This window comes from Epinephelus moara, chromosome 18 (genome assembly GCF_006386435.1).
Source record: "Epinephelus moara isolate mb chromosome 18, YSFRI_EMoa_1.0, whole genome shotgun sequence".
NCBI classification, from domain to species: domain Eukaryota; kingdom Metazoa; phylum Chordata; class Actinopteri; order Perciformes; family Serranidae; genus Epinephelus; species Epinephelus moara.
The window spans coordinates 29,019,040-29,029,956 of NC_065523.1; positions in this window are offsets into that span (position 1 = coordinate 29,019,040).

Here is a 10,917-nt window from a genome sequence, read left to right on the forward strand (position 1 = left end):
CATTGGCCTTTGCTTGTATAACATACCTAAACTGGGATGTGCATCATGCAATTCATTCTGTGGTCATGAACATATTTTGCCTTTTATTTTATCAGAGTATATTGTGTATTGGAGTAAACCAAGAGAAAAGTCTGTTTTGAGGCTGTACAAAATCTAGCCCGTGACAGGAGACTTTGACCAATTATAGGTCATTTCAGAGTAAGGAAGTTCCTGTTGACTGTTCTACAAATGCAGATGCGTGTGCACATCCCTTCAGTGAAAGCCTGATTCAATGGAGGAGAATCCTACAGAGAAAGTTGTTATTCCAGCATTGCCAACAACTGCCAACACTGCAAAGTAACTACAAAAGAGAAAGACAGCCTTATCAAAAAGAGAGTCTGACCATAAATGCAAGAAAACACATGTCAGTATCAGAGATCAGAGATGAAGTGAAATGTTGTTAATAGTTTCGCCTTCTGCTAACTGGGACCAAAGGCCCACGGCTGCGTCTTCATGTTCACATTTATCTGGCTAACAAAAGTGAGAGAATTGAATCACAGTGTGTCCTCTGCTTCACTCCCCGCCACTTCAGACCACTTCATCAGGAGAAGAGCGTGCAGAGCGACCGCAACAACACAAATACAGCCAGCACAAACCCCAACTCCACATCAGATCAGCAAACTTTCTGTTGCTGCCTTCACAAAGGTTAGATGGTTTGCGCTGGATGAATCCGAGGCGCTACAGCCACCAACCGAACTTTCCTCTAGAGGAAGCAGTCCGCAGCAGTGGAGAATGAGTTGGAGGGTTAACGTTAGCTAGCTAATTCGTGTCTCATTTGTGGTCTGATAAACAGAGAGAGCAGGGCAAGGAGGGGCTGCGCAAATGAGCTGTGTGCAACTGTACAATAAAATAAGATTAAATAAATCAATGTATGGGAAACACTGGGTTAATGTATGAAGCATGTGGATATGCGCATGGTCGTCTGGTAGGAGGGGCTTAGGAGGACTGCAAGAGGAGGGTTTATTTTTCAGATTTCACCCAAGTTTTAACCTTTAAATCATGCTAGATTGTCTGTCTGTGTTTCTGTGCTGCTGATTCTCTTGATAAAATGATGCATGGTGTTAGCGTGCACACCCACCAGCAGTATCAATGATGCATTTACCTCATAAATGATGACACATGGCTCACCCCTACATGATACATCAGCTGCTGCTCATAATGAGAAAGTATCACTACCGATATCGATTCCACATCCAAAATGTGGAAGCTGGTGTCACCAGTGACCCATTGTCTTCACTGCATGGGTGCTCTACAGCCAGGTATTCTGGGACAAACAGTTCAGACAGTTTTAATAGCAACCTGTCACAGAGGCTTATCACTGGGCTATACATGTTACAAAAAAGCCAGCGATGCATTCCTTAACACCCGGCTGCCTCACGTGATGCAGGTAGGAGGCAGGTTGGTGACTCCACTGCCTAAAAATAAGAGCTGTGAAGCATCCTGTCTGTGCATAGCATGTTATGAATGCAAGCTGTCATCCTCATAAAACCTTGTTGTCTAAAAAGGTCAGTGTAACACAAGTCATACAGTTGAATTATCCATATGTATGCATAAACAAACTGTAGATTCACAGCTTTGTCAGGACTCTAAGCAGGAATGTTAAATAGAAGAAAGGCACAGGGGATCCAGGAAAGGTGGACCTTCTGCAAGGTTGTTGGAGGTATATTTATTTTACAAAAACACCACCCAATCTTTCCTTTTCTTCTCAGAAACCACCCCGTGTTCCCGTTCAGGTGCCGTCCCATGGGTAACAACAGAAGCAGAGGTACGTTTCTTAACAAGGCAGCGTATAAATACACCTGGATCACAGGCCGGTAAGCACGGTAGGGATTTGTCTCTGTCTGGATCCCCACAGGCCCGGTGGGACATACTCTCTCAGGCTGAAAAGGATCTGGTTACGGCACGAGTAGTGGGCTGATAAACAGGAATCTAAATCAGGAGTGAGCAGAAACGAGGGTGATGATGCCTGCAGCTGTGGAGATGGTTCCAATCCAAGTTTAAATGACCCTGATATTCAGTCTCAGCATTTAAAAACTAGAACAGTTATTTGCTAGACATTACAATAAGTAGATTTGTAACTAACTTTTATGAAAATACATTGTCATATTTGCTGGAATGGTCACTATATGTGGCTATAAGCTATGCCTGTCATTGGCCGAGTATTTTGACCACCATCCTAGCTACGCTCCGCTATCTGCGTATTACCATTTTCAAAATCCCCTTTGCTATGGGAAACAGTGGCAAGTTTTGGCAGAGATTTGGATTGTGGAATAAAGCATGCCTGCTTTGCTCTCTTGGTAAACTGTTGTAAAGACCAACAATGAAAAAGCAACTTGTGAACGTACATGGGAAAATCCCTCTTGCAGAACTCTCATGCCCGATGATTGCTTTTCTGACGCAGATAGTTGTAGTAAATTTGCAACATCTTTTGAAACGTCTTCAGTCAAATTATATCTGAATGCGATACGTTTTTGTGCCAGGGGACTGGTCCCAGACCGTCTCGACTCCTCGCTAGATTAGCAAACTTTCTGTTGTCTGGTGACTTCAGACCTCTCTAAAGTGCTGACTCAGCACTGTGATGATAAGTCTGGCAGTTGCTCTCATTTTACAGCTAAACAGTACACTAAAATATTTTCTGTAAACATGTGAAGCAAGAAATATGCAATGCAGTAACAGAATCTTAATTCATATTTGATTAGCGCTGCCGATTTTGACAGTTCGACCGCCGTTCATGGGCAGTGATTGACATGTTTGACAGCTGCTTTAAGGACTCCTCGGCTCTGATTGGTTGTTTTCTTTCAGCTGTGGTGGATTCTTGCAAATGCCATGAGAAGCACCAAGAGGAGGCAGAGGAGCATGATTTTTTCTTCCACAGATTATCTGTCTGAGACCACTGTAAGGATTTAGTGATAGTTTCAGCAGATATGACGATATAAACGTTACCAGCTACAGCTGAAGATCTGTTGTATCAACTGCCAATTCAGCTTCCCACCCCTCATGGTAGAAATGGAAATCATTATAATTATGAGATGCAGATTTGAGTGCAGCACATCACTAATGGCCTTTTCCCTTTTGTTTATTACCAACAGCAAAGTCAGCATCCTCACAGTACTGAAGTTACATCCAGGTAACTTCTATAGATTGATGGCAGTTGGTTATTTGGTTGAACGACTTTCATACAACTGAAAATTAAACTATTAAGAGTAAACGGTGTGTGAGTTTTGAACACACATATGGCTACAGTGGTTTTATCACTGCAGTTGATTTGAAGTGACATCAATTATGCTTCATATAAAAGAAAGCATTTCTGTTAATGTGGTCTTGATGGAAAACAAATAAGATAATGGACACAGGGGGATGGTTAACAGCCACTCTGCGTAAGTGTGTCTGAGAAAAGCAAATACATTCTTTCCCCAACAGTTTTTATTTAAATGAAACGGCAAACAGGACAGCAAAAGTCTTGTGCTTCTCACACTCTGTGGACCCTCGTGTGCATGTAGACGGCAATATCAGTTGGCGTCTAGTGAATTCACAAAAGGGTGAGTCCCCTCACAGAGCCAAGTAAGCACATTAGACGAGCCAACCAAAAGTAAATTGAGCCATTTGCTGTTGAAAATGAGCCCAACTGCCATCTGGTCCTAAAATACATGGCGCGGCCCTCATGATTCCCATGCCTCTGGACTCTTAAGTTGCTGAACCCCCCACTGAGTCATGAACGCATAGTTTCCATGAAAATTGGTCCATATTCATTACAACAAACTGAATGAATATATATATACACATATACATACATAATATAGTAATACATATAGATAGATAGAAGTGATATATGTTCGATTTAAGTGGTTAAAGGAATACTTCACCCACAACATGACCATTTCTATATCAACACTGTTAAATCGAATTCATGAAGAAAACTTTATTTTTCTTGCATGCCTCCATGGTGAAAAAAGAATCCAAAAACAGAGAGAATTCTTGATGAATTGAAATCACAGGGGTCCACGTTTATCTGTTTCCAAACTCTCACACAATTCATGCTTTATAATCAAAGTCTCATTTATCCAATCATATGCTTGGTACTCCTCACAGTACCAAGCATATGATTGAGACTAAAATGGGTCTTAAAGTACATCAACAAACTCAGACTGTTAAATTACCTCCAGCAGGCCATTCAAGAGCTGCGGAGCCGCTACCGAAAAAGCCCTTTGCCCAGCCCTGTTTTTTTTTCCAGGAATGGGGCACAGCCAACATGCCACAGAGGGTCGATCTGAGGGGTCTGGTTGTGCTGTAAGGGGTGAAAAGTTCTGAGAGATACGTAAGGGGCGACACTGGGAAGAGATTTACAAACAATTAGTAGGATTTTTAAGGTTATCCTGAAACGAATGGGAAGTCAGTGTAAGTGTGCAAGGTCAGGAGTGATGTGGTCTCTTTTCTTGGACCTAGTTAGTAAACGGGCAGCAGCATTTTGGGAAATGGTAGCCTGAGAAATGCCTAGATAGAGGGAGTAACAGCAGTCCAGCCTGGATTATATTTCTACACTTTCTAGATCAGAGGGTGACAGGGAATGCCTAATTTTGGAGATCATTCAGAGCTGGAAAAGTAAATCGACATACAAATCATTTTGTGGGTGAAGTATTCCTTTAACATACTTTATAATAATTAATATCATAGCTATGATGTAGACCTAAACAATAACAGGTGCAGACTGGTGGAGGTAAATGAACTCCACAAGCTGCCCGCTGGGAGCCTAAATGTGTTTTTGGTTCCAAGAGGAATAACTGATCAGGGCCACTTCTAAACGTTAGCATATAAAAGGGCTGAGCACTTGAACCCATGCACCTCTCGATTCTCCAATCTCCTCATAAACACTTCTACAGTCTAATATTTTCCAGTGACCTGTGTAACCCAGAATTAAAAGGTTCCCAGTACAGCTTTGAAATAAATCGTCCCATGAGAAGGCTCAAAGCTTTTATAGACTGTTTAGAATAGTGATTTAAGCCACCCACTGGATAAATTCAAGACAAGGGAAAAAAGCTGTCACCCCCCCGGAGAGACGCTACTGCTGACATTGAACAAACACAAAGAACGCCACCCTGCAAAGAGGTAAAGGCAGTAAACAGGCGCAGCAGCTGTCCGGTACACAGCGAGAGCATGAGGGCTCAGACTTAGCACAGAGGGGAATGGGAGTCACGCCGAGGCTGTCTGACTGTTTGTGTGAGGATAGGGTTACGTTAGCCGAAGCCTGCATCCATGGAAAAGGGGGTCAGGGGTTAGAAGCTGTGCATACGTGTGCCTAATGTGTTGATGCTTGATTGCACAATGAGGGCGTGTGGTGGTCAGTGGAGAGGACGTGAACCTTCGCTGCCGCTGTGCGCTCTGAACAGGTTGCACAAGGTTAGGATGAATTAATGTCCTGGATCTGGGAGAGCTTAAGCAATTAAGATGGGGGACACTGAGCAGGTGGACTTACTAAATCTAACCTTTAGTCAGCATATGAAGGACAATGGAGTAGCACACTGTCACACAATGGCATTCCTGAGCTGCCTTTAGTCCTGATACAGCACAGTGACATGTGGCTGCCACACATGCAAGGACAGAGTAAAATATATATATCATTTCTACTATTGCATAACAGTATAAAGTATAGGTGCACCAACTTTCATAGGAATAAACAGGGTCCTGCCTTCAATGCAGGTTTCCTAAGACATTCATGGGATAGATGGGTGGGTCAAAGTGTTAGGGTCACACGGCCCTCCAAACAGAGGTTTTTCTGACACACACTTAAAACTGAGTGTTACGAGAAATCATCTGCAAGATGGCTGCACGAGCAACTCAAAAAACCCACAACTTTATTTTCTTTGTGACTAGAAAAAATCATAGCCATCATGTTATCTTAGTTTAATGTCTTTCCAATGTGAATTGGTCCTTGTCTTTATAATAGGGGTGTCAAACTCAGTTTAGTTCATGGGCCACATACAGTACAATACAATAAAACCATCACACAATAACCTATAAGTAACATCAGCCAATATTTTCTCTTTTTTGTGTAAAGAATTACAAGTACTTTCTGTAGATGTCATTTTTTTTACAACACGGATGAACAGCCTGAGATGTCTTAAGAAAAATAAGTGCAATTTCAGCGGTATGTCTCAGTTTTCCCACATTCAGTAAGTCTACTTCTCACTGTCATCACATGTGCATTTATCCATACATTCCCTGATACAGATTCTTTTGTACTGAAGCTGCTGATTGGCAATATTTTGCACAATGTTCAATATCTTTAAACATGGCCACACTAAGTATTCATTGTTACATCAGAGAGCTGTATCCTGGTCAGTATGGAAAAGCCTCTGAAGCAGAATTTTACATGAAGTAGGCGACGAATTGTTTAACTTGCTCCTGAAACCTGGCACCTCTTAGTCTAGTCATCTAGGTGGCCAGATTGGACCCTTTTGCGGGCCGGTTCTGGTTCTTGACACCCCTGCTTTATAACAAGCATCACAAAAGAAATTGCTAGTATGCTGATGTCTCAGGAGCTAGATAGCTAACGCCATTTTGTTACTGCTGAATTCTGTCCCACATTTTGACATATTGCCATGCCACATCTCCATCCCTTCTTTGATGACATATGATGCCCAAAATTAAACTAAAGTCCACAAGCAAAGTTGCAGCACTTGTTACCGCTCCTCTAATATCAGTGTAGACTGGCATTGTAGGAGCACACGTTGCTAACGTTAGCCTACAGAACACTGCTAGCGCCCTGCTAATGACGCAGTGTTTTGAAGCAGTGATCAACTGACAGTTTGTAACTAAAGTTGTGAACAAATCGCCAGTGTCCTGACAACCGCAAAAGGCTGCCTGACTTTTTCCAGCTGCATTTGTGGCACTGAACCTAGGTGTTGTTGTTTTTTTTACCAAACCTGGGTGTTTTTAGTGGCACAAAGCAGTGTTTCCTAGCAGCATTTGGGCCATCGAGGCTTAGTGTTTTTCACCAATAGTAGGCCCAAATGAGCATAAAAAACTTAACATTGTCTTCAAACGAGTAGTCTCTAATTAACAGTGTCTTAGCTTACTTTTGCTAAAATTTGTCAAATGTGTTGCCATATCAATCTACAAACAATATTAATCACAAACAAGTTTCAACTATAAAATGTGATCAGGTTTTGGACCTTATCCACTTTTGTGTTGGGATCAGCTACAGACTGACTTGGCAGAGATGGCTGCCATCTTGTTTTTATATGAATGAATGTACTCTTACTTCCAGTGGATGGCACAAAAAAGTGTCCACAAATGAGGACAACAGGTTTAAGTTAGGTAGAATGAAGTATAAGATCAAGTAAACCCAAATGATGTCCTCATATGAGGACACAGGGTCTCAGGAGGTTAAGCCAGAACATGATCTTTTCCTAACCATAACCAGGTGGTTTTTGTACCTAAACCTAACCACACCTTCACCTGCTGAGACACATAAAGTTTCGACATATCCACTACAAAATAATGTAAAAATGTAGCACACATTAGAGAAATCACTACAGCAGAAGACGGCATATTCACAATGTTGCATCTGTTTATGTAAATGCTAGCATCGATGACGTCCAATGACATATCAAGGTCTTGAAGGGTTGTCCCTTTAATAGGGGAGATTTCAATCCCTTGTAACTCTGTTCGAAGGGGCAAGGTGGCACTCGAAAATGAGGGGTAGGGGCAAAAATAAGAAATGTGACTACAGACTGTGTTGACGCCTTGCAGACAACCTATCACTCAAAGCCGCCACTACCTACAAAGTTTCGACCTACAAGCTCAAGTGGCCATTCAAGGAACTGCAGTTTTGGGGCACTTGGTGATCATTCATATTTCAGCCCCAGAGGCTTGGATTTGATCTTTACTTCTTCCATTTACCACCAGAAAACTGTTGTGTTAAATGCAGCATTATATAAACACCTTTATATAACTTGCATAAACTACTGTTCTTCAGTAATATCAACGTGGTATTTCAGACACAAACCTAGACTGCAGGCTCTCATCCCTAACATCCCAGTGTGACTCTTTAATGAGGTTCTTACCAGTGAGTGGTATGTAGGAAGACAAATCAGCCATGAAATACCATCCCATTGATAAATAACTCTATATATTCCCAATTAATTTTATTGCAAGTGAGTTGGAAGGCTTGACATTGAATTGAGGTCAGAGTTTGCATAATGTATCGACCAATTCACAGTTTAAAGCAAATATTCTTGAATAAATTGGGAAAATTAACAATCATTTTCAGTTTGACTTATTACCATTCCTCAGATTTACCCATTATACTATTACTGAATATGAATAAAAATGCCTGTAATAAAACATCGAATTGAAAACTTCTCAACTCATTTGCTCTCCTCATTTGTTCTTTTCCTGCCTCTAGAGTTATTGGGAAATTAGGGATCAAGTAATGCAGCACTCTTTTGAGTTACAGGGCTGTTTGCAGAAACTGTCCTGTAAAGCTGGTTAGACATGATATGGGAATTCTACATGAACACAGCCCTACATACAGAAATGTGGAAGATACTGCTACTCCTATTACAAACTGCAACTGAACCTTGATTACAAGAACGTATTAAGACAGTCAGTCCATTCAGCAGAAGAAAATGTTCACATTGTTTTTTCTACAAACCATGGATATGTTACATTTGGACATTTAATACGAATCATTTTAACATTTCTAAAGTGACAAATATGTCAGCTGACTTTGTCATTGGGAGGTGAAGAGCATGGTGGACGGTGTGTCACCTAGACGAGATGCCTGCTGAGTTGAGGACCGCTGCAGACCACTGTTTGAAACCAACAACAACAGTCGGCTTTTGGAGACCCTTCATGGTGTTTACACCAGTGTTCATGGGTCTGAACCTTGGTGTTTTTGGCAACATATCGCAACGTTTCCCAGCTGCATTTGTGGCACTGAACCTGGGTGTTTCTTGTGGCACATTGCTGCATTTCCTAACAGAGTTTAAGCCACCAAACCTTAGTGTTTTTTTGCCAACACATGGCGGTATTTCCCAGTGGCATTCTTTGCACAGATCCGGGGGGATTTTCCCAAACCTGGTTGTTTTGAAACTACACATTGCGACGTTTCCCAGTGGTGTTTGTGGCACTGAACCTGGGTGATTTTACTGAGACTGGTTATTTTGTACCAACACATTGCAACATCTCAACATTTTCCAGCAGGGTTTGTGGCACTGAACCTGGGTGTTTTTCACCAACCCATCCCAGCTTTTCCAGCGACTTTTGTGCCACCGAATGTGGATGCTTTAAGCCAGAAGTTTTTAACCATTACCAAGCGGTTTTAGGTTTTTATGCCTAAACCTAGCCACACCTTTACCTGTTGAGAATAGTAAAGTTTCAATGTATCCGCTACAAAATATGTAAAAATGTAATATATCCGTGGTTTGCAAACACGTACAATACGAACATTTTTTTCTGGCGATTGGGATGATACAACAGTAGTGGTACAACATACATACATAAGATATGCAGCATACATAACCAGATAAATTTAGGATAATTACGTGGTGGCTAAAAACATCTCTCTGAAATTAGTGCTCCTTTGCAGGAACAAGAAAGACGAGGTCTACACGATGACCTCATTGCTGCATCTGAAGACCACAAACAGCACTGGCCCCATAAGGCCAAGTCAAAGGCAGGATATTCCCAGAATGCATTTCACAGGGGTCAATATGCTAATTTTAGCACAGCAGCCAATGACAGTTCAGGAGTTGTGCTCCAGATACAGGAGGAGCTGGATCAGGTTACGTGGCGGAGACACGAACAGCGTACGTGCAGTAATAAAGAGGCGAAGGAAGACTCAGCTGGGCCTGTGAGACCATTCCATCACTCTCACCATGTACACGACCGAGCCCCTTTCCTTAGTTAGCACACACTATGGGCAATAAAGGCATTGATCATGTGACAGCATGACTCCAGTCTTGTAACAGGAACCCTAAAGGTCTGTCAGGGTACATGACCTTACACATCATAGCTTTGGGAACAGTAGTAAATCCACCATCTTCCCCCCCTGACACACAGTTATGACCCGAGGGCAGAGCAGCACCATCCTTGGGCAAAGTGTTCGGTGTCTGAGACGAGAATGCACTTGAAGCACTCTCACTGGCAGTCTCACACACAGTTTTGTAACACACTGGTTTAAACAGGTGTTAGGTGACTTTGTGGTTTTGTGTTTTGGTCAAACGCATCCAAAAGTAAAACCAAAACGATATCAGGGCAGGCTGTTTTTCTGTGCCTGCAGTGTAATTATAATCCAATGGCCTATTTCTAACAAGCGTGATACTGTATAATATACTGACACTGATATTCATGTAGCACAGTTTCAGCTCCTGTTAGCCCAGTCTCTGGTGCTCAGAATATGCTGTTCACTCCTGCCAAGGCCGACCTCCTGGTTAAGTAACATGATTAATAAACCATGAGTCGACTAAGACGGGGTCCTATCCTCAAAGCAGGGGTGAGTTTTCATTTTGGCACCTCAGAGCCGAGCCCGTATCCATTCATAGATGCCTCTGAGGAGCCCACAGAGGCCAAGATGCACGCATATCATTCTCCATATAAGAGCTTTGGGGGGCCCGGGGGAATGGTGCAAACCCTGGAAATATTGTACCACACCCCGGTGTCACATATTGTGCACACATTCATGAAGACTTAGCACAATTGCAGCTGTGAACAAAGCCCAGAGATGGTGGAGGAGGAGAAGGAGAGATCAGAGAGGTGTGTGAGATGACATAAAACACACACAAGCATACGGACCACCTCCGGGCAGATAAAGAAGATGAAGTCTATATGGTCGTCTGTGCTAAGAATGGAGATGAAAGCGTGTGAATTGGTGGCAGG